General features: G+C 40.8%; 1 protein-coding gene across 2 annotated transcripts in view; it reads left to right on the top strand.

Annotated features, from left to right (window-relative positions):
• Window positions 1–23,253, top strand: part of ZC3H12C (zinc finger CCCH-type containing 12C) — a 136,956-nt gene that overhangs the window by 19,481 nt on the left and 94,222 nt on the right. The window contains exon 1 of one of the 2 annotated variants that reach the window (XM_075198894.1): window positions 6,592–6,761. The exons of the other annotated variant lie outside the window; for it this stretch is intronic. The gene's annotated coding sequence lies outside the window, so the exon portion shown is untranslated. Of the gene's footprint in view, window positions 1–6,591; window positions 6,762–23,253 lie in introns of those variants that run through there. 2 annotated transcript variants of the gene reach the window in all.

Below are 23,253 nucleotides of genomic sequence, written 5' to 3'. Positions count from 1 at the left end.
CCAGGGCAACTCTAAGTTCCCAATCCGCCCCTGAGTGATGGTGTGGTGTGACCTGACGTCACACTGATGTTCCCGCCGCTGCTGTAAGAATAAGGAGCAAGGAGCAGCAGCTGCAACATCTGGGTAAGTATATTTTAAAGATATTTTATTATCACATTTTTTTTTTACTCTGAATTTTGTAGGAGAGTAGACTTCCAAGTATGATAATGGGTTAAGCTGTATTTTTTGAGGGATAATGGTTATTTTCTCCCTTAATGTCATAAATTAAGTTTTTGTTGTTTTTTGGGGGGGAAGTGGGGACATTCACGAAGAGGGGTGGGGACGTTCATCGGAGGGGGGGGGGGGGGGGCATGCCTGTTTCATTTGTACTGGGCCCCACGATTTCTGATGGCAGCCCTGTTCCTGAGCATGGTTCCCTGGAATGTCCAAGAAAAGACCATCAGGAATACAGTAAATAACACACCCCATCTTACATAATAAGTCTAAGCAAGTTAGCAAGAGCTGCTGCAGCTAAAAGAAAAGAATGCTTAGCTTTCAAAGGCCGAACAGTAATTTCTGCCGAAGCATTCAAAGGGTAATGATGCAGATTCCCTGTCATCCCTACAGCTGGAATGATTATCTTGGAATCAAACAAATTTAAGGGAGAGGTTTAAATATCTATAATATCCATAAGAAAATATCTACAAGAAAAGTTTGGTTAATTGCTGCAACACTCATTTTCACATTTGCCTCTGCTTGCAAGTTGCTATTTAATTTTACCATAGGCACTCTACAGGTATGACCTAGTCCTCATTGATTGTCCAAATTTGGGGTATATACATCCCCAGCATCAGCGGCCGCAGCACATATGCGTACCAGATGCATAGCATCAGAGGTGGACGCATTTTTCATTTGGTACATAATACCGTCCTTCGCCAGTCCTATAATCCCTTACCTGCCAATTTTGATTACTGGTATAACTATGACTATATCTTTGTAACGACTCCTTGGGTGACTGGAACCTTCCTGTGTTATTTCTGCTCTCTGGATAACCTCTCTCTGAACTTTTGCGAGCTATATATCCCAGTTTTCCGCATATATGGCATGTCTTCATTTGTTGTTGTGACTGCCCACTATACTGCTTATTGTACAGTCGGTGTTGCGGTCGATGCCCCTGTAATGCCTGTATGGTTATAGCCATTAATTTAGTGCTCTGACTTTCTCTCCTTTTTATCATGGTTTACTGCTGACTCATCCACAGAGACACCTCTCCAATAAGGTATTGATGCCTGGACTCTAGTCTATAAAGATTCCTTACATCCATCCATCAATACAGCTAGATTTACCTCTCTGTGATGTGTAGTTTCCCTTATATACCCATGTACTTGGACATTTCTGCTAAATCTATAGAAAAATACTCACTTGCTTTCTCACTTTCCTTTTGTTTAATATAAAATATTCTATGCCAATCTACAGTTACAGGGAAATAAACACTCCATTGAGCATTAATATTTACTATATTGATTTGATTGACTGCATCTGTTAGAGTTACATTGCCCTCGAGCTGTGCGCTCCTAATAAAGGCCAAAATATCAATACTTGACATGATCTAAGTACTACACACCAATCACGCACGGGTAGTGGAGTCAGGAGCATTTCACAGATCTTTAATAGATTTCTGGCAACCTGCTAAATCTTTTTAAGGATCAGGGAACTCTGCAGTTATAGAGCGCAGTTCTGACTTATTCTACGGGCAATACAATTCCACATTCCTAATTGGTACTATCCATTCTCTATCAACTCTACCATTAGGAACTGCAATAGTACGTATTGGATATACCCCTATATGACCCTCTTATTCAGGTTTAATGGCAGGGAGAGTAGCTTCTAAACTATAAATACTCTTGCTAGTATCAGCATTTAAAACATTAATTTCATGTGGTTCAAACTGGTGGTTGCTCCATCACTCCTCCTTGTTGCCCCACATTTAAGTGCAAAACATGGGTAAGGGCTGCAATCAGAGACGGCTCGTCCTAATTCTCATCATCCCCTTTAGACAATTTCTTACTCAACACAGGATACAGTTTTGTAATATTTCAACCCATTCCTCGCCTTCACATTGCCATAATTCAAAACATTTACTATGTTTAAGCTGCAATTTGAGTGAACTTATCCTACTGATCTTATCATTAAAACTCTTTAATATGTCTTTATCAAAACTACCAATAATAGGAAATGGATGCACACGTTGAGCAGTTATCTTAGACCACTTCTCACAATACACCGTATTATTCACACTACACTTCCTTTCCATAACAAAAATAGCCAAACATTTTGGCTTAGTCCAGATCACAGTTGAAGATGGTAAATTTACCATTCCCAACCACCCTTCTTGGACTTTGGTGGCCCTTTACCGTGTCTACTTGGCTCACATGGTCTGCAGCCAACTATCCAGGCTAACCAACAGTACTTGGTAGGTAGGTCTGGTTATAGCCTATATGCCGCCGAAAACAAGACACACACACAATACTTTTAATACTATAATCCTAATGACCAGAACAAGCGAAATTCACAGTGCACGTCCGCAGGGCCTGATCGAAGCCTTACAAGGCTTTCCACGATCTCTTAACCTTACACTAACAGAGTATCGTTTTGTGGCTGACAGCATAGGCTCTTTCATCCACAATTACTGCTTAGCACTGTGGTTATTCTATAACACTTCTACTTCTAACAACTGAAAAACTATCGCTACAATATACAATAAAAGCTTGTACTTTAGCTTCTCAGTGCAAACACCATCAAACTCACATATTCTCACATTTTTGTACGTAAAATAAATTTTTCTTATTGTTGCCAATTTATCTAAGAACACTTGTATCAATACCAGACTATACACTATGTCAATGAAGTTTATCAAGTGACAAAAATGTGGATTTATGGCAACACACAAAAAGTGACTATGTTTACAAATAAACAGCAGGATGCAGCAATACACTCGGACTATATATATAGTCCAAGAGTCATTCACCGACTGTTTAACTCACAAATCAGAGATTCGGTAGATTAACACAAAAATGGTACAATATAGAGAACATATTTTCTTACCGTATTTGTTGCTTCTTCCACCCTTTGTTGATACACTAGAAATTTGTAGGTCTGTGAATGGAAAACTGTGAACACCGACCCTGAGCCACCAAACTATTGAAGGTAAATTAATAGATTGTCCAAACCTAACGATGTTCTAAAGCATAAAAAGATTTATTTGCATTTTGCGTAAATTCAAAAGTACCGCCAAAGCACATCAGCTTCAATCCAGAATGCCTACAGTACATTGAATACAGTGGGGTTTAATATAGTGTGCACAAAGATAACAGTAAGGTTATACGGTGATTGGTGAAAGTGTCAGGAACTCTCAAGAACTCAACATCCCAAAGGTAGCAAAGTCTCTCTTTGTGTCCTTAGATTACAGTTGGCACCCCTACAATTCCTGTGCCCATGCCTTCAGGCTCCCACCACTGGAGTTTTCAAACATACTCGCTGTTCATACACTTTACTACTGTATCATCGAGTAATAGTTAACTAACTTAAGTACACATCCTAAAAAGGGACATAATGCAAACAGGTCGCAATATAATACCGCCTGCGACCGCTACCTATCATAATTTGCGTATAAGAACCGACAACAGCAATATTGGGTACAGAAATTGATCTTTGTTTCATATTCATTATTAATCATATTTTTAACTTTAACAAAAAGCACTTAACACCAAACAGCCGTTATAAGTGAATAGCCATGCTTTATCAAGGCGCAAATATGGGTATCACTTTACACACAACAAAACATTTAAATTGTTTTTTTTCTCGCAATCACCCCTTTCACCAGAGGTGTAAATTAAAACCATTAAGTAAATACATAATATTCAGAAACATTTCTTTATAATCCATAATGGCTTAATTTATGTAAATAACAGCAGAAGAGACCATTCTATCTTAAAAGGGAAAAAGCAATTGTTAGCATTAAGACACAGATGGCCCATCACATTAATTACTGATATCAGCCTAGCTTTACTTTTATGATTTCTCTCTTTAACTTAGAGTCTACACATGCCCCAAATTTCTCTCATGCCAATGCCAAAATTGTGTAATTAATCTGAGTATCCCTTTACGTGCCACAATCAATGTCTTGTGTTCCTGTACTCTGTTCCCCATTAGCTGCGACACCTTACAGCATACACTACATCAGATGTAAGATTCATGCCAAGCATGGCAACATTTGCTTTTAGCCAGTTTGTTGTCTGCAATGGTGACTTTGCCAGTCATGTAAATGGTACTAACTGAGAACTTCAGAACTGATCCAAGTCCATTTTATTCTGTTGAATAAACTCTGTTTGAATGCTCATATTTCAATGAGATCATCTTTTATTAAATTAACATTGTTTAACTTATTACTTACATGAACTACAAATCTACAAAATGATTTCCTGTTAAGAGTCTAGTGTGACACCCCCAGAAATAGTAGGCACGACCTCTATATTTGGCTGAACATCAAGCAATTAAGAGAAAAGAGGTGCTGGCGCTGAAGACCAGAATCACCATCAGGACTGCAAGAGGCCAAATAGGTAACTTCATAACGAACGGCATGATATAGCATCTTAACACATGTTGTTGAACGTAACATCAAAAAACATTCTCCTATCGGGTATAAAAACGGATACAACATATGCAAAATTATTTATTTATTTTATGGCCCAAAAAGTTCCAACCCTCCAACCCCCTAACAAAATACACATGTACGTATGTATCACTATATAACACTACAAATAAATTTAGGGTTGTATTCTGGCTTGTGGCAACTGCAGTGGTGCCCTTCTTAATCCTTATATAAACTAGCATAAACACTTAAATTTGAGTTATGTGATCTTTAAAAGACAACTAATGTATTTTTAAGAATTATTATCTACAAAAAGAAAATTGTTGTTTCTTAAACTTAAATATTTCCCTGCATTTTGCTGCCGCCTAAAACTGCTTTAAGACAACTGCCCCAGGTTTACCCACTGTAGGCACGGCCTAAACCGGAATGATGGAGCACCTTTCCACAAGGCAAAGGTGATAACTGAGGGGCTCTGGTGGGATCAAGACATCGAAATTTTAGGTCCATGGTGTTAGATCCGTCTGATCACGTGACCTGAGAGGCGGGGAATTCAAACTTCCCCACTATTTGTTAGGTCCGTCTGATCATGTGACCTGAGAGGCGGGGAATTCAAACTTCCCCACTATTTAGTCTTCACTCTGACACTCTCCTGTGTCAGAGCAACAAGTGTGCTGGCTGCTCCTGATCTCTGTGCATTCCCTGTGCACTTCTCCCTGTGAATACTGGCTGACTTTCTGTGTACCGACCCGGGTTGTCTGATTAACCCTGCATCTGCTGAATCCCTGGCAACAAGCACTGGCTGACTTTGTGCGTACCAACCCGACTTGTCTGATTAACCCTGCATCTGCTGAATCCCTGGCAACACGCACTGGCTGACCTTCTGTGTACTGAACCGGCTACAGTTCCTGACTCCTCTCGTGTTTGTCGCCTCGTGCCTCGCTACTAGACAGCAAGGTACGTCTGGCTTCCTACTTCTTACAGTTAAGCTGTTTAATATCCAGCTAGACGAGGCCTTTTACTTTGATCCCAGAACCGTTCACCCTACTACTATTTCTCTACCACGCCGGTGGGCTAACCTAGGGGCGGCGACCTGCGGGCCTCCGGCAGCTAAAACCATCCTGCCTTGCGGCGGTTCTTGGAGAAGACCGAGGGCTCCGTTAGACTCCGCGCCCTGGGAAGGCCAGTGCCAATAACGGTTGGTAGTTGTCTCCGGTGAGACGTAACACATGGCCAGGAAACTTCTCAGACCTTAATCCCATTGAGAACTTGTGGTCAATCCGCAAGAGGCGGGTGGACAAACAAAAACCCATAAATTCTGACAAACTCCAAGCATTGATTAGGCAAGAATAGATGGCCATCAGTCAGTATGTGGCCCAGACGTTGATTGACAGCATGCCAGGGCGAATTGCAGAGGTCTTCAAAAAGAAGGGTCAACATTGCAAATATAACTCTTTGCATTAACCTAATGTAATTGCCAATTAAAGCCTTTAACATGCTTGCAATTTTACTTCAGTACACCATAGCAACATCTGACAAAAAGATCTAAAAACACTGAAGCAACAAACTTTGTGAAAACCAATATTTGTGTTATTCTCAAAACTTTTGGCCATGACTATATACTATTTAATATAAAGTCTATATTATATATATACACTCAATATGGCAAGAAGAAAAATAGCCTAATTGTCCAGGCGGAAAGAAACAATATAAACTTCACTATGATAGAGACTAAGAAGCAAATAAGCTATCAATGTTGTAAGCAACGCAGTCTGTTAATGTGCAGAAATGGTCCTCTGAGGTGAACAAATGACACAGACCTCCTTCTGCAAAAGGGTTAATGATGGACTATGTGATGCACAGCAGATAGCCCCACTGACTGCACTGCCGGCACTTGGAATCCATTCCACATCTTCCTGCGGCCTCTGTGAGTGACACATGATATCACTGGGGGTGTGCCTATATCCTGATGTGGAAGGAGTCTGTGAGCTGCATTGCTGGTGTCCTGCTAGCTGATAATGGGATGAATGAGGCACATAAAGCTATGGGACAACCCTGTCTGTTTATCATATCAATAGAGGCATTAGGACAAAAGACAGCAGGTCCAAGAGGAATTTTCATGTGACACTGAAAGGTAATTGCTCAAAACAGTAGAATGATCAACAGATAGGAAGCTATTGAGCTGAGAGTGTGTGTGTGTGGGATGGGTTGAGATGATCTTCTGCCAGTGTGAATAATGTGCTGCAACTGATAAAACATGAATAGATCCAGGAAAGTGATGGCAGTGTGTAACTTATTGTATGGCTGAGCATCATTACGGCACTTTCCTCTTAATGCATGTATAGGCTGTTTCTTGCCCTCTGAGGATGATAAGTATTGTAGCAGTAGCAGACGTACTGACATTTGCTAGAATTTAGTAGTTTGTAGGTGATGTGTAACCATATATTGATGATGTACAATAAAATGTCCATGATTTACCAGCCTCCCTAAACCATATGACTACTACAGAGGCAGCAGGGTATATTGCAGTGAATGACATGCCATGACATAGAATTTTTTTTGCAGATTATCTTTTTAAAGAAACGGTACCACTAAGTGAAAGCTGGAGCCCAAGAAATTGCAATTGCACCATCTCTGCCGCCATTTTAAGTTGACAAACTAAGTTGATCTGTCAATTCTGTATAAGTAGGGCTGGCAGAACCTCAGGTAAAACAGCTGCATGTAGCAGCCTCCGGGGGGGACATCTTGGGGTTTTACTAGGTAGTAGTAGTGGAGAAACACATGAATACTTTTAGGACCTCCTCACCGGGAGAACACGGCGGGGGGTCCAAGTTGCTTTGTGCAGGAGGTGCGGTGAGGTGAATCACCACAGCAGGGAGGGTGCCCTGTGTTCCGGAGTCCAGGACAACTTCCTGAAAGTCGGATATCTCACAGAGATATCGGGAGAGTAGGCTGGTATGATTGGTGGTTTAAATCCTTGCCATACTCACTATAGCAAACTATTTTAGATCTTAGTTGCCTACTCTCCCAGAATGCCCGGTAGACTCCCAAATTTCTGGGAGCCCTCCTGGACTTCCAGGAGAACAGGGCAACCTCCCGAATTCTGGCCCTTCATTATGACGCAATTCATGCATTCCTGCCCCCTGCCATAATAGGCCAAAAATTATTGTGTTTGTTTAGGGGACGGGGCTAAGTGGCATAATTCACAGAGTCCCCGCCCCACACGCCCCGCTCCCGTGTTTGTTTCATTACGTCATGTGGGCGGGGCCAAAATGACGATATTTTCAGAGACCTGCCCCCTGCACGCCCACTTGTCCCCGGCAGCTCCCGGATCATACTTGCCATAAGTTGGCAAGAATGAGTATGATGTAGTTCAGACATTAGAACACGAATAATACATAACCAGGAAATGGTGTAAGGTCAGGACAAAACTTTAACAAGATACAGGACAACACAAACTGAAGTTTTACATGTGGGTTCCATAGCAAGGACAGCCTTGATCTCCTTCCATGAAAATGAGTTACATTTTACATCCGCAAAGCTAAACTATGATCTACACTAGAATTGGACACAACAGTACAAAGTATTTGCTTTGTGATCCTGCGGGTTTGGAAATAAATTTAACGCTTTCAATCTACTCCATAGTAACTTTTAGACTCTTTATTACTGATACTGTCATGATTGTAGCCTAATCAGGATAATTATAAAAATAATATGTTAATGTTCCTATGATCTATCCCAGTGGTTGAAGTGGGCCAGTACATGGCGGTATGCCATACGGCCAGTTCTCCTATTGTTTTAATTGTAAAACTATCGAATTCCATTAGTTTACATTTTCCATATCACTACTTCTAAATTTACGCTTCAATCACGGATCTATTCTAATATCTGACTTTACACAAAATGTTTTCCAGAAAATTACTGTGGGTAAGCAAATAAGGGGTTATTGTATTTTGATGAAGAAAAAGGCCCACTTTAGACTAGATATACACTGCAAAAACTTTTGACCAATTTGTTATCACTAACAAATTTCCAGTCAAATAGCAGGGAGCCAGAAGAGGTGCAGGAACACAGGAACAAACTGGTGGGACACTTGAATAAAAAGCTGGATCAAGCTGTCGATAATAACAACGATCTGTACATAGGCACAAATAAATAATGACCAGTCATGAGCAGATCAATGGGCAGGAATGTAAAGCAGGGAGTTAAGTGCATGTAATCAGGGGCCTGATTCATCAAGGTACGCAAACGCATACGCATCTGTGTTTCATACTTTGAGTGACGCAAACCATTATATTTGCGTTGGAGTTTGAGATTGAGTTGACTTTGAGTGCCGTATCTGCTCTGTTTGCGCTGTGTATGTGGTGTTTTACGTAGCTCAAGTCCCATTTAGCAGATGTGTATGCGTTTGCGTACCTTGATGAATCAGGCCCCAGGTGAGGAAAATTAACCCCTCACAGGTGAAAAGATCACAAAGTCCAAAGTTGAGGTACACAAAGTCCAGAACAACAGCCTCTTCCTATAAGGCAACTTTTTGTGACTTTGTAGAACAAAGTAACCTAAGGGCCTGATTCATCAAGGTACGCAAACGCATACGCATCTGCTAAACGGGACTTGAGCTACGTAAAACACCACATACGCAGCGCAAACAGAGCAGATACGGCACTCAAAGTCAACTCAATCTCAAACTCCAACGCAAATATAACGGTTTGCGTCACTCAAAGTATGAAACACAGATGCGTATGCGTTTGCGTACCTTGATGAATCAGGCCCCAAATCTTTGGCAATAATTGCTTTGTACCTTGAGATTAATATTATCTCTTTCATTACTAGAGCTATTATTGGACAAATGGCTAAACATATTAGCATACCAGCATCCCACTTTCAGTGATGTCAATAAGTAGGTGGGTTTGATCAAGGAAGAACGTTTAAAAAGTAATTGATGTTAGAAACTGACAGTTTTTTCAGGATCACTCAGCTACTGAGAATTGTGCAACCTGTCTATCCTTTCTCCAGGCAGCTGAGTACAGTGTGTGATTGTGATTGATCCTTTTCTGTTTTTTTTTCAAAAAAAACAGTTTTGCATTTATATTCACAAAAGTCAATTTGATATCACCCTTTTTTATTCAATAAGCAGTGCAAATTTTGTTATATTAAATCACATTTGATAATGTTTTGTTTTTGTGTTCTTAAATATTTAACTTATCTCATAGACTTTTTTAATAATGCTACATTTATGCAGAGAATTGCTTGGTATACAGTAACTCTAAATTAAGATTTTATGCTACAGCATAAAGGATAAACTCATAGTGATGCAAAATAAATGTAGCCTAAGCTGAGTAATTAGTGACTAATCTCACTGCCATTTAGGAAATCTGAAACTATCTACTATATAAATGTCTAGTGGCGTGTGTGAAAAAAAACAAACAAGCTGCAGCGCCACCTGCTGGGCAGAGTTATACACTGACCTATATATTTCTTGAAGGAGAAGTGACAGTTGGGAGTGGTTGGTTGTTGCCGGGGGTGACAGTGGGGAGTTTTTAACACCTTAAGTAGCTTGATGAAGGATGTGGCGATGAAGATGAAGGATGAGGTGATAGAGAAAAATGATGAGGTGGTGACATGTGGACAAAACCACGTTAAAAAAGGGCGCTTGCGTCGGGAAGTAACGCTCTTCCACTTAGGAGGCCTGGGCTAGGCCCAAATGCATGACAAGAACCTTTTTAACACCTTACGTAGCTTGATTTGACTAGAATGCATGAGTATCATGCACGGGTTAACTTGTAATAAATATACAGCACTGAAGCGAGAATCACTTCTACTCTTTACATGCATATAACAACCACTTTGTAGGTGTTCTATATTTATTATAGTTTCTAAATTGTTGTAACTGCATTTTTGGATAATTCAGGGAGAAACTAAAGACGTCTTAAGAACTCTTGAACTGAATTTTAGTGGTGGCAGTACTTGATGGTTAATAGTGGGTCTTGTCGTGACAGATAACTTTTTATTTGGTGCTGGAAATATCACCAATTTATTTATTAAAGAAATTACATTATTTTGGCATTTAGTAACAACTATTTAAAGCAACACTCAAAAATGACTTAGCATTTACTTACTACTTATCACCCTGGAGGTATTCAGGTAAAGTAAGTTTTAGACTCACGTTCAATGCATGTTATAGGCCCCTGTGCATATCAAGTAAAGCTGTTTGGAGACCTTCAGAGCCTTAGAAACTTGTACGAAACTTGTACGATGTGTGTATTAGCTTGAAAAATATGTGAATATTAAGTGAAAATATCTTAACATTTCACACAGGGTAAAAAAAAAAGGCCTTTTCATGGATTTATCATTTACACCTGTGAAAATAGCTAATTGAATTCCCTCCCCTTAATTTGTTGAAAAGGAAACAAAAACAAATTTAAAAGGAAAAAATATGTCCATACTTTCCATTATTCCAAAAATGGAACACTTTAGACCACACCTTGATCCAGCCAAACCATGTCCAGATCTACCCGACCCATGCCCCACGATCCACAAAGTTGTTGTAGACGAGCCCACAAATTGGCGGTATCTGTCCCTTTTTTTCACTGTGAAAATAAGGACTGTCCTTCCAGCTGCATGTGATATATATATATATATATATATATATATATATATATATATATAGACTGATGATGGATTTACTTTGACAATATTCAAAACCATCATGTAGGGTTCTATTTACTAATCTGTGATGAGTCAAACAGCTGTTTTCTCCAGAGAATAGTCATTGCAACTCTTCTGTTAAGGCAGGAGAAATCAGAGAAAGCGCACTGCACTCCCTCCGCCTCCGCTATGCAGCGTGACCTCCCTGCATCACGTGATATCATGCAACGTGGAAGATGGCTGCCCCCGGGCTGCCTTATTCTCTGCTTTAGGATTAGCCATTGGGGGGCTGCAGGTGAAGGCTCGGCGGGGCCAATAGCAGCCAGTGGGCCACCGGTTGCCCACAGTGACCTAGATTACATGCCCAGCTCACATCAAGGTGCCGACTACTCCCTGCTTTTGGTAAACTTCTCTGCAAACTAGAAGTCTTTTTAGGTGTGCAGAGAGGTGGAAACATCTGAAGAGACACACTGTGTAAACGTCAAATGAAAGGTCCATACTCCTAGCACTCCAGAACCTCCTCAAGCAATGATAAACTTCTCAGGTTCTGGCACGGTGCACCTAAGAATGTGCTACTTTGTCAAAGTTCAAGTGGAAGGAGCCGAATGAGCCATCTCCACCAGGTCAGAGCAGTCCCCCCCCCTCCCCTGATGCATAATATGTGTTATGGGTGGGGGTTATATATCTGTGGCAGGTATTCTTGTGAGCAGTTACATTAGCTTTTATAGGATTCTTTAACAAATATTAATAGTGTAAGCATTTTCTAAATAAAATGTACATTAATTATGGATTACAGTGAGATTCAAGCACATTTGTGACAATACTAATACATTGCATACGAGCAACAGTATCACACAAAATGAATTGTACGGAATTTTTTATGACCACACTATACTTCCTAAATGGACATATCATAGGCCTGAACCATGTTTTTTTTATCATTATACTGTAAAGCATTGAAGCCAGGAATGTATTACGTGCTGAAGCATGAAGCATTATCACACACAGGGTCCTTGAGTATGGATTAAATGCAGACACTTGAAACAAATACCAGGATGTGCTGGATCCTTTTCTACATTGGCAGAAATCTTGGCACACTTACATAAATTGCAGCACATGACACTACCAAAAAATATTTTACGTTCCACCTCGATCGTTGTTTGTTTCATAAATAAGACCTATATTATTAAGTATATCGTTATTTTCTCAGCATTGTGATTTTTACATGGCCCCTTACCACCATCAAGATGCTGTGATGGATGGCAGATATCTCTGCTGAAACATTGCTGTGGAAGTCGGTAACAAAGGAATCTGTCTAATTTAGACAAAAAAAATCAAATTATAACATTCTTAGTTGCAATGCATTTTAAATGTAAAATTATTACTAAATTATAATTAAAGACTGCCCCATGTGTAAATTCACCTGCTGAGCTAAATGACAGATGCTTTTCTATGTAAATCGATCACTCAGCTCTGAGCTACAAGACTTAAGCTGTGACGTAGTTTCAACTACTTAGGAATATAATGTGGTGACTAGGGGGGGGTTAATGTTATGGGTCTGGCTTGTGTGTGGAGGGTAAATGTTTTTATGTGGGGACTGGTAAGTGTATGGGGTAAATGTTATGGTGGGACTGGTGTGTGTAAGGGGTTTAATGTTATCATGCGGGGTGCTATTAATGCAATGTGGGGTCTCTGAATAAAATGTGTTTGCTTTTAATTTGATGCTGGAGCTGCTTGAGAAGAGAGAGTCCTATTTATGAAGTATGAATGCTATTTCTTTAATCTAGTAGCTGTTTGTGGGGGGAATGACCTATTGTTTAAATATGAATAACATTTAATATTAGGACAAGTTGGGGCTATTTATTAAATTTAAATTATATTAATTTAAAGTTGGACTAGCTGGGGTGAAGGAAGCCTAGTTAGAGTTAATGTAAGGGAAGCCTAGAGTGTTCATTTATTGCTCGGCTTTCCCCGAGGTGAGCAGTATCTCTCCTTTTTCAAAACCAGACTCAACATTCAAGTATCCAGACAAACAGCCTCTGTGCTAAAGGGGTCTATTTATCAATGGGTTTTTTTTGCCAGATTTAGGGCTTGTCCCTATTTAGCAAAGTCCCCAGGAAGAGGTAACATCCTAATTTTTAACTTAAAAATTATGGGGGCCCTTGAAATACAGCACAGCTACCACTACCACATAATAATGCCAGGCCAGTATATATTGCTCTTGCACACATGGTCCTATGCTATTCTGTTCTATAATTTACAACATTCTAAAATAATTTCCAGAGACACTTAGCTGCTTAGCAGGCTGTAAGTAGTATGCAGTAATGCCGTTGTTAATCACCTGAATATATGCAAAGAACTTGTGATTATCAGTCCTAATTATTTGTGCTGGTGTATTACAAGCTGTGAAACCTTAATTATTGGAGTATGCGTCAGTAATGTATGTGTTAATTCACTGCCTGTTAAAAATTATCAGTCTTCCATTTGCTTCCCTATCTCACTAAGTCTTTATACTTTATTCATTTTAAGGGAACCTATCACGTATTCCCTATTTTTCTACTTCATTGTATTTACTTATTAAGATTACTGTTACTAAATATTTTGCTTATTTGTGTGTGGATTTCTTTTGTACCTTCTTAGGATACTTTCCTATTGCTTCATTATTTTGTATGAGCATACTGTGGTTCCTTGGAGACATCTCTAGCTATGTAGAGTATACTGATGGACTGATTAATATGTGGCAGAGGGGAGTGCGCTGCTCTGGTGTCAAGGGGAAAATCCTGGAGGCACAGTTCAAGTCAGTGGGACAATTCTGGAATTGAGGCAGGGTTTTTGTCAATGGAGGCAGCACAGTGGCTTAGTGGTTAGCACTTCTGGCTCACGGTCCTGGTGTCATGAGTTTGATTCCCGACCTCCGTAAGGTCCCAGGGAGGTGCCGTTCGCTGCATCGAGCCAGGATTCTCACCCCTGCCTGGACAGCCCGAGCCCGGAGTGTGTTTTTCCAGTGTTTGTGTGGGTTTCCTCCAGGTGCTCAGGTTTCCTCCCAAACTCCACAAACATACTGGTTAATTGGCTGCTATTAAATTGATCTTAGGCTCTCTCGGTCTGTCTGTGTGTGTTAGAGAATTTAGACTGCAAATTCCAATGGGGCAGGGACTGATATGAGTGACTTCTCTGTAGAGCGCTGCAGAATTAGTGGTGCTTTATAAATAGATGATGATGATGACGAATGGATGTACAGTGCTGATATTTGTAGGGCAGTTCTGGGGGCATAATACAAATATACACAGTAACGGCATCAATGGGACAGTCCAATTAATAACTCCAGGTATCAGGGCTGACAGTACTGCTTTCATCAGCTCTTAGTGGCACAGTACTGGTAATTAATGGCTGGCATAGTTATAACATGTAGTGCTGGTCCACTAAATATAGTACCAATGCTGACATAAGCAGCAGAAGACAATGCTGAGATAATTAATATGGTGGTTGCTGGGTATTCACCCATGTGCCTGTATGGATGGATCAGTGCACAAGGGGCACACCTATTTCTTTCTCAAGAGATGCTTCAGCAGACTAGAAGTGTGCCCTGGTGTGCAAATAGGCAGAAAACTTTGAAGAGGCACAGATTGCAAAAGTGCTACCTTTACAGTAAAGTACAAATTCCTACTGCAGAACCATGGCAGTGCTATATAAATAAGCAATACTAACATTATTTAATTATTAACCATAACAATTATATTTTATAAATTGCAACTCTTGATTTTCCTTTTCTCCTAAAATACTGTTTGGTTTAGCCTCATGAATGTCTTAAACTCATCATGAGAGCGCGAGTCATTGGGACAGGCACGACTGAAGCTTTGTTTTACCTTGGGTAATCATCATGTTGAAGTGCAACGGGAGAGTGCAAGATACGTCCCATTAAAAGTATAGGACGACACTTGGGGGTAGCTTTATCAGACCTTCTTATAAGGAAAAGTGGATGTGTTGCCCATAACAACCAATCAGATATTAGCTATCATTTTTTAGAGTGTACAAGAAAAATATTCACTAGAATTTGATTGGTTGCTATGAGCAACTCCTCTGCTTTCCCTAAATCTACCCCCTTGATCTCTTACAACTCAGGAAAATTCAAGTCATTTTGCAGAGCTGTGCACCCCTATGCATAGCAATGTCCTTAAATATGCACCCTCTCCACAGCTTTATCTTATTTCAATAATCTTGGGGAGCAGTGGAAAAACAATATTTCAAATCGCAGAGCAAAACTAAGTAAAATTCCATCTATCAACAAGCTAAAATTTTGTTTCTCCTCATATACCACCATCCTTATCCACAAACCTATGGCAGAAATATAAGCACTGTTCTGCAAATCGAGGCGTACAGCACCTCCAAAGAGGATAGTGCGCTGATCACCCAATTTGTACTTTGTAAATTGCCTCTAATGTGTGTGGACATTGAGCATTAGCTAGGCACTGCAGGATTTGGCTCTATTGCTGAATAGACAGATCAGTTGAATTTTGCCTCACACGTTGCCAAGCAGTTAGATTTGCCAGTTTACAAGCAAAATAAAAATGTGCTTGTTGTTTAACAAATTGAACTATTTGGCTTTTTTCAACTAACCCACACACTGAATGAGATCAACAATGTGGATTGTAGAATCTGTAATGGAAAGTCTATAAATACAATTAGATTAAACATACACATTGCCCCACCCATTTCATCATATATGAAATGGGTAGTGTCTGGCCCCTTACACTGCAAGCTCCGATGCATTGTGTGTTCTGACACCTCTCCATCAGAGCCAGCATTACCTTTTTCAGCAGTTTGTGCTACAGTAGCTCTTCTGTGGGATTGGACCAGACAGGCTAGCCTTAGCTCCCCACGCACATCAATGAGCCTTCGGGGCCCATGACCATATTCACACACTATATACATATATACAGTGGTTGTGGAAATTTAGAAGTGATGGTATGAAGAATTAAATGGGAATGTTAGTGAATGGAATGTAACAGTTTCACAATGAAGGTGTAGGAGAAGTGGCGGTATGGCCTTCCACCAGATACACCCCGACGTAAACCACTATATATATCATACTTGCCAAATTTTGTCCTCCCGGAGATCCCAGAGAACAGATCATGTGGAAGGGGGTAGGAGGGGCATGACGCAATTGCGCCATTAAGCCCTGTCTCCGCTACACAATGCCGTGAATTTTGGCATATCATAGTGGGGGCGGGCAATGGTGACGGGGTCAGATTGCATATTCTCCTGAAATTCGGATGCCTCCTGTAAAGTCCAGGAGAGTAGGTAAATAATATATATATATATATATATATATATATATATATATATATATATATATATATATAAATTAGATGGTATATTATGTGTTCAATTCATTCAGGAAAGTTGAGCTATAATAAGAAGGGGGGAAAATACTGCAAATGCGAATGCAATACAGTTGTGCTGTATGGTGCTATTTAGTATTTAAAAACATTGTGTAACAATACCATCACATCTACTATAGAATCAATAATACTACTGAGGCAATCGCTGGCCCAGGTTTTGAGCAGAATTGCTCCTGTGATTTATATAAATCCATTTAGAAGGCCGTAAACTATACAAATATTCTAGTGAGTATAAAGTGGAAGGCTGAATATGACTGTTCTGGCTGAACACCAGTCTCGCTGCAGGGTGATGTACTTAAACCTGCATTTCTCTGCCAACAAATCTGCTGCTCTGCTCTTTGTTGTTGTCTAATCTGCCCTCTGTGTCTGCTTCAGTTCACATGCAGTTCAGGTTTGCTTAAATTAACTTCCTCCTGCTCTCCTGGGAATGTTTCCTTCCCTGATAAGTTTTGCAGGGTTTTGAGCTTATTTGCTTTCTACTGTATCTATTATGTGTATTACAATTATGTGCTGTGCATAGATCATAGTAGGAATAGAGCTTGTACATTGAGCACAATGTGTTACATGTGGCATTTGTGTGACTGTCCTGTAAAATATATATTTTATAGAAGGTTAGTTTGTATTTATTCTTTATGAAGAGCAAATAATTTTACATAGCGCTGTGCACATTTCCCAAGCACAGGGGTATATTTATCAAAGGGGGAAAAGCCCTATGGCCAAAGAAAATGTGGGGTTTTTCCTGGTGATAGGAATTTGACCTATACATCAAGGTGTTACTGCAGCTAATTCACTTACATGGAAAAGTGAATCTAACAAGGATCTTGGCAGTACATGTACCGCTGCCCAAAACATTTATGGTCATTTCTGGGCTTTTAGTTCCACTGCGCATGATCAAGCCGGTTGAATGGCACGGGCATCCACAGAGCAGCAGAGACTGACCCGGCGAAGGGGTAAGTTAACCTTTATCACTCCAGGCCACAGATTTTATTGATAGCTAGTGGTGATAAAGAGATTTTTTTATGGCGCAATAAGTGGTGCTATATGGTCGCCAATGTCACATGTTAATAAATAGGCTCTGCGATTTCTCTGCCAATAGCAATCCGGCTTGGGGTGCCTGGACCAGAGAGCCGCAATACGGGTCATTTACAGAGTAGGACTTGTGTGGTACAGTGCATCTATATAGTCACCGTTTTGCATACTTTTTAAAGACAGGTGCATGCTTCCTATTAAGCAAGTTCATAATCCATATGTCAACCCAAAGGGCACTGTTATACTGCTTGTGAAAGTAGGACAAAGGAGCTTATTTATCAGCAAAGTACCCTATCTCCGGTGATACAGATCGTCTCATTTACGTCTCCTGACTTGTTTGGAAAGAGTTCCATGGATGAAATATCAACCAGAATGGTCAGATGTTATAACTTGAGTGTGTGTCTATTCTGTGGATATGAATTTGATTGAGCAATATGGAAAATTATTTTGGTCAATGAACCCAAGTCACGTGTGTCATCATTGGCCAACTAGGAAATACAGCACTTTGACACCTGGACATTCTGCCTGACCACAAAACTACTGGATCTGGGCCTAGATGTGAGGTCGGATTAAAGATGGAGATGCGCCCTACGATCTTGCTGTTCAGCATGTGTGTCTAGCAACAGGATCACTGTCCAGTTTGGTGACACATGTGGCTAGCGTTCATGCCGGGTGGCCGGATCGCTTCTGGTCTACTTTAATCTACGTTAATCATATAGGAAAATGACCACAGAAAATTCCTGACACTTTCAATTGGATTATTATCCGGTATTGAGGTTGTTATGGGCCATACATATTGTAATATTGTGACAACTGTCTGATATCAGCTGCTATATTGCATTGCAAATGTGGTATTACAATCACTTTATTGATGATACAAATTAGTGTTAGAGGGGAATGTTTCTAATTATAGGAACTGTTGCTCTGTCTGTGATAAAAGAATGTCTGTGTATTATGTCCTGGATATAATTGTATATAATATCCTGAATATAACAAGATTACATTTACTGAGCAGCTAGTGTACTCCAGTAATACAAGAAGGAAAAGGCAAGAGCCACATTCCCTATTTCCAGGGCCGGTGCTAGGGTCCTTGGCGCCCTATGCACACTTTCACATCCGCGCCCCCCCAGGCACACTTTCACAGCCGCGCCCCCCCCCCCAGGCACACTTTCACAGCCCCGCCCCCCCCAGGCACACTTTCACAGCCGCCCCCCCCCTCCCCACGTCTTTCCTTACCTTTACTTTCCGTCATAAAGCTGCTCCTCTCTGCTCCGTCTCCTCCCCTCCACTCACTGACACTGTCGGGCCGTGATGATGATGTCACGACCGACAGTCAGTGAGTGGAGGGGAGGAGACGGAGCAGAGAGGCGGTGGTGGTGATCCATAGCCCCTTCCCCCCTCCCCGTGGATTTATCGGAAGCTGTGCGGCGGTTGTGGAAGGTATGGTCAGCGGTCGCCGCACAGTTTTAAAGTAATTTTTATTCCGTGGCGCCCTCCAGGCGCCCTCCAGAGCCTGGCGCCCTAGGCAACTGCCTAACCTTGCCTAAAGGGAGCGCCGGGCCTGCTTATTTCCATCTTGTCCCTTGAAATTCCTGTAATGATATGTTCCATAGTTACTTCTATTTTGATTTTTCCTCTTAATAGAAGCTTTACTGATGGTTACCCATGCTGTAAGCTCAGTGCTTGTGGCTTTGTAATGCGCCACATGGCCACACACCCATGTGTAGTGTCACAAACACTCGGGACCAGGAGAGGGCTGGCAAGTCATAGCCTGGGGGCCAGACTCCACTCAGCAGCTTATTAGCATTAACATTTTAAAGGAAAAAAATACAAGTGGAGCAGTGACCCAGCCCAAGGTAGCCCACTATGGGACCGGCCCAAGGGTCTGATGCCCCCCAGCCCAGCCTGCCCCTGCTCTGGACTGAGAGACAAACCACAGAGCTCTGGGACAAATGTTTCTATGAAGCAGACCCTGGAGCTCCGTCAAGTAGGGTGATGTCTCCCACAACCTGGGAATTCAGCTTTAACAGTAGTGGGTTTTTTTTAAATATTTTTAACAATAAACAATTACGTTGCTGTGGTTTAGAGTTCACTCCCAGCGTACACTCGTGTGACATTTGTTCCATTACACTACATTGCACATTACACTTCCATTACAGATTGTAAAAGTTTGTCTCTGGAAATGTAATTTTCTTTCAATGCTGACCTCCTTGCTGAACAATTCTCATATTGTGTGTTTTTAAAATGCAATTTTGCTATCTGTTACATGAGTATATAAAATACAAAACAAATGATGTTACAATGTAATTATGTTGAGTACACATGTCTTGATGGGGAGTTTGTAGTCCACCAGGGTTTATCTAGACCAGTGGTCAGCAAACCCCGGCACGCGTGCCGGAGGTGGCACGCAGCCCCCTGAGTCCTGGCACGCCGGCTGTCCGACTGTTCTAAATGACAGCCGGAGAAGAGCTGAACTGCTGCGCTTGCGCAGCAGTTCAGCTCTTTTCCGGCTGTCATTCCTTCCCCGACACTGAACTGCTGCGCAAGCGCAACAGCTCAGCACTTCTCCGGCTGTCATTTATTAAAAATGACAGCCGGAGAAGAGCTGAACTGCTGCGCTTGCGCAGTAGTTCAGTGCCGGCTGCGCAGTTCCTCCCAAGCACTTTTGCGGACCGGATCACTGCTAGAAGAGGTAAGTATAAAATTATATAATTTTTTAGTAATTTATTAGTGTCAGCAATTCTGAGGCCATAAGAGTCAATGGGGGCATTACTGTGGCATAAAATGTATTGGGGGCAACTGTGGCATACTATGTTTCTGGGGGCAACTGTGGCATATTATGTGTTTCTGGGGGCAACTGTGGCATATTATGTGTTTCTGGGGGCAACTGTGGCATATTATGTGTTTCTGGGGGCAACTGTGGCATACTATGTGTTTCTGGGGGCAACTGTGGCATATTATGTGTTTCTGGGGGCAACTGTGGCATATTATGTGTTTCTGGGGGCAACTGTGACATACTATGTATTTATAAGGGCAACTGTGGCAAAGTATGAATTGGGGGCACAACTATGTGGCATAAGATGAATTGGGGGCACAATTATGAGGTATGATGTGAACTGGGGCACTACTGTGCGGCATAACATTTTTTTTTTTGCTGGTCCCTTACTGTTAATATGATATTAGCCTCATAAAATGAGAAATAATTATATATATATATATATATATAGCCGCCAAGAGGGGAGGGGGCGGCTACAAATTGCCTGGGCCTGCTTGGTGGCCCGAGTCCCCTCTGGAGACCTAATTTTGAAAAAAATAATAATATTTTAAAAGTACTTTTTAAAAAATTTTTTATTGAGTGCAGGGGGATCGGTAGTGGCTAAATCCCCTTCAGCTCAGGTACCTTCAGACGCCAGGTCATGTGACTGCAGTGGTCACATGGTACTCGGTGGGCTGCTGGATATCTTCCCATGCTGTGCAGTGGAGAATAAGGTAAGAAGAGGGTGTGATGGAGAGGGGCATGTGTCACTAAAGGTGCTGGGCATAGGGGGGGCAAGTGTGATTAAAGCATGTGGGCAGAGTGGACATATGTGAGCAAAGCTGCTGAGCAAGGGGGCATGTGTGAGTAATGCATTCTTCTGTAAGAGGGTGGCCTAGTGCTTTTCACCTGCTAGACATGCCCCCAATGATGTACTGCCATGCCCCCAATTGTATGACCACTCGCATGGGGAAAAAATGTTGTGCCGCCACATTTTTTTTAACTATGCTTAACTATAAGGAAGGACCCATGGAGTTGCTGTACTGGGACCATGAATTTCTCTAGGCAGCTCTGTATGTGTATGTGTGTGTGTATATATATATATATATATATGTATATATATATATATATATATATATATATATATGTATATATATATATATATATATATATATATACACACACACACACACAACTGGCACACCTGGGCTTGACTAGATTTTAGCCGGCACTCCGATAGAAAAAGGTTGCCAACCCCTGATCTAGACTGTAAAGACCACTCCAAAAACATACTGGTAGGTTAATTGGCTGCTAACAAATTGACCATAGTTTCTATTTGTCTGTCTGTCTGTCTGTCTATATGTGTGTGTGTCTGTCTGTGTGTGTGTGTGTTAGGTTTTAGACTGTAAGCTCCAATGGTGCAGGGACTGATGTTGAGTGAGTTCTCTGTACAGCACTGCGGAATTAGTGGCGCTATATAAATAAATAGTGATGATGATGATGATGTTTTGCCTGCACCTGCCCAATAGCAGGATATTTGAACATGGTATTTAAAATTTAGTAACCCTGTCAATGGCCATATATTTATAAGGTCCAAAGTGGTGTTTCACATACTTTACACCTCAAAAAAAAAAAAAGCATTACAGGTATGTTTAGTAAATGGTGTAGTGTACTTTGCAAATATCAACCAGGCTTACTGCTGTTTATCATCTTTTTCATTGTCACTTATACAATGTAAATTCTTCATCTGTAGTTTAACCATTTCAGGCTGTTTAATAAGCATCAATGTGTTATTATTAATGGCACTTTTTCTACCACCTGCTTCTTGAAAAATAAATCTCTGATTAGACTAGGTTTATCCCTTCATGTAGGGAAGTAGTATCATTGAGATCATTAGAGCCATTACTTTCTAATGGTAAAGTACTATCACTGGAATCAACAGAGCTATTATTTTCCATAGGGAAAGTACTATTCTTCAAATGATGGAGCTATTACTTTTAATAAGGAAATTACTGTTCTTGAATTCAGTGAAGCAATTTTTAATGTACGTGACAATTTTCCATTTTTCCATCATTTATTCTTTACAAATTTTAATATTACAATAACAATGTTATTTTTTCGATTGGCTAATGATTTATACAAATAATGGTCGCAATTCTCTTTTCATTTTACGCATTTCAAGAGATGAGGTGTCTCTGCTGGACCCAGTTTTCTGTTGCCAAGGATGAGGTTTTTATCTCACCTCCTGCTAATGAAAGGTGCATGTTCATATGGGCATTTGTTCCCATGAATAGTGTTGATTCTACAAGACTTTTGTTAAAACATTATTATTATTATTATCTTTAATTTATAAGGCATCACAAAGGGTCCGCAGCGCCGTACATGACATATACAGAAAACAGTGACTCATGACACAACATGATACAGAAAGAACAGAAAATGAAGAACAAACATATATACACACACAGGTAACATGGTAATGCAAATCAAATTATTTTTGGGACAATGAGTGAAAGTGATGGTAGAAATCAGCTAGAAGTAGGCCAAAGCTTAAGAAAACAGGGCCAGGGAAGCAGGCCAAGAGGTACAGGGGGTGATGGAATAGTAGAAGGAACACACAAGGAAAGAGCGCCCTGCTCCTGAGAGCTTACATCCTCTATTACCCTTTCATCCAGCACCGTCATTAGAAGTCTATGGGTTGCCTACAACCTGAAAAACAGGACCCAGCCTGCCCCAACCCTTATGCTGATGACTATAATACTGAGCCCTCTTTTGTGGCTAGTTTACAAAAC

This window comes from Mixophyes fleayi, chromosome 2, assembly GCF_038048845.1.
Source record: "Mixophyes fleayi isolate aMixFle1 chromosome 2, aMixFle1.hap1, whole genome shotgun sequence".
NCBI classification, from domain to species: Eukaryota; Metazoa; Chordata; class Amphibia; order Anura; family Limnodynastidae; genus Mixophyes; species Mixophyes fleayi.
Note: the sequence above shows the minus strand (reverse complement) of the source record. Positions and strands in the feature narration are given on the sequence as shown.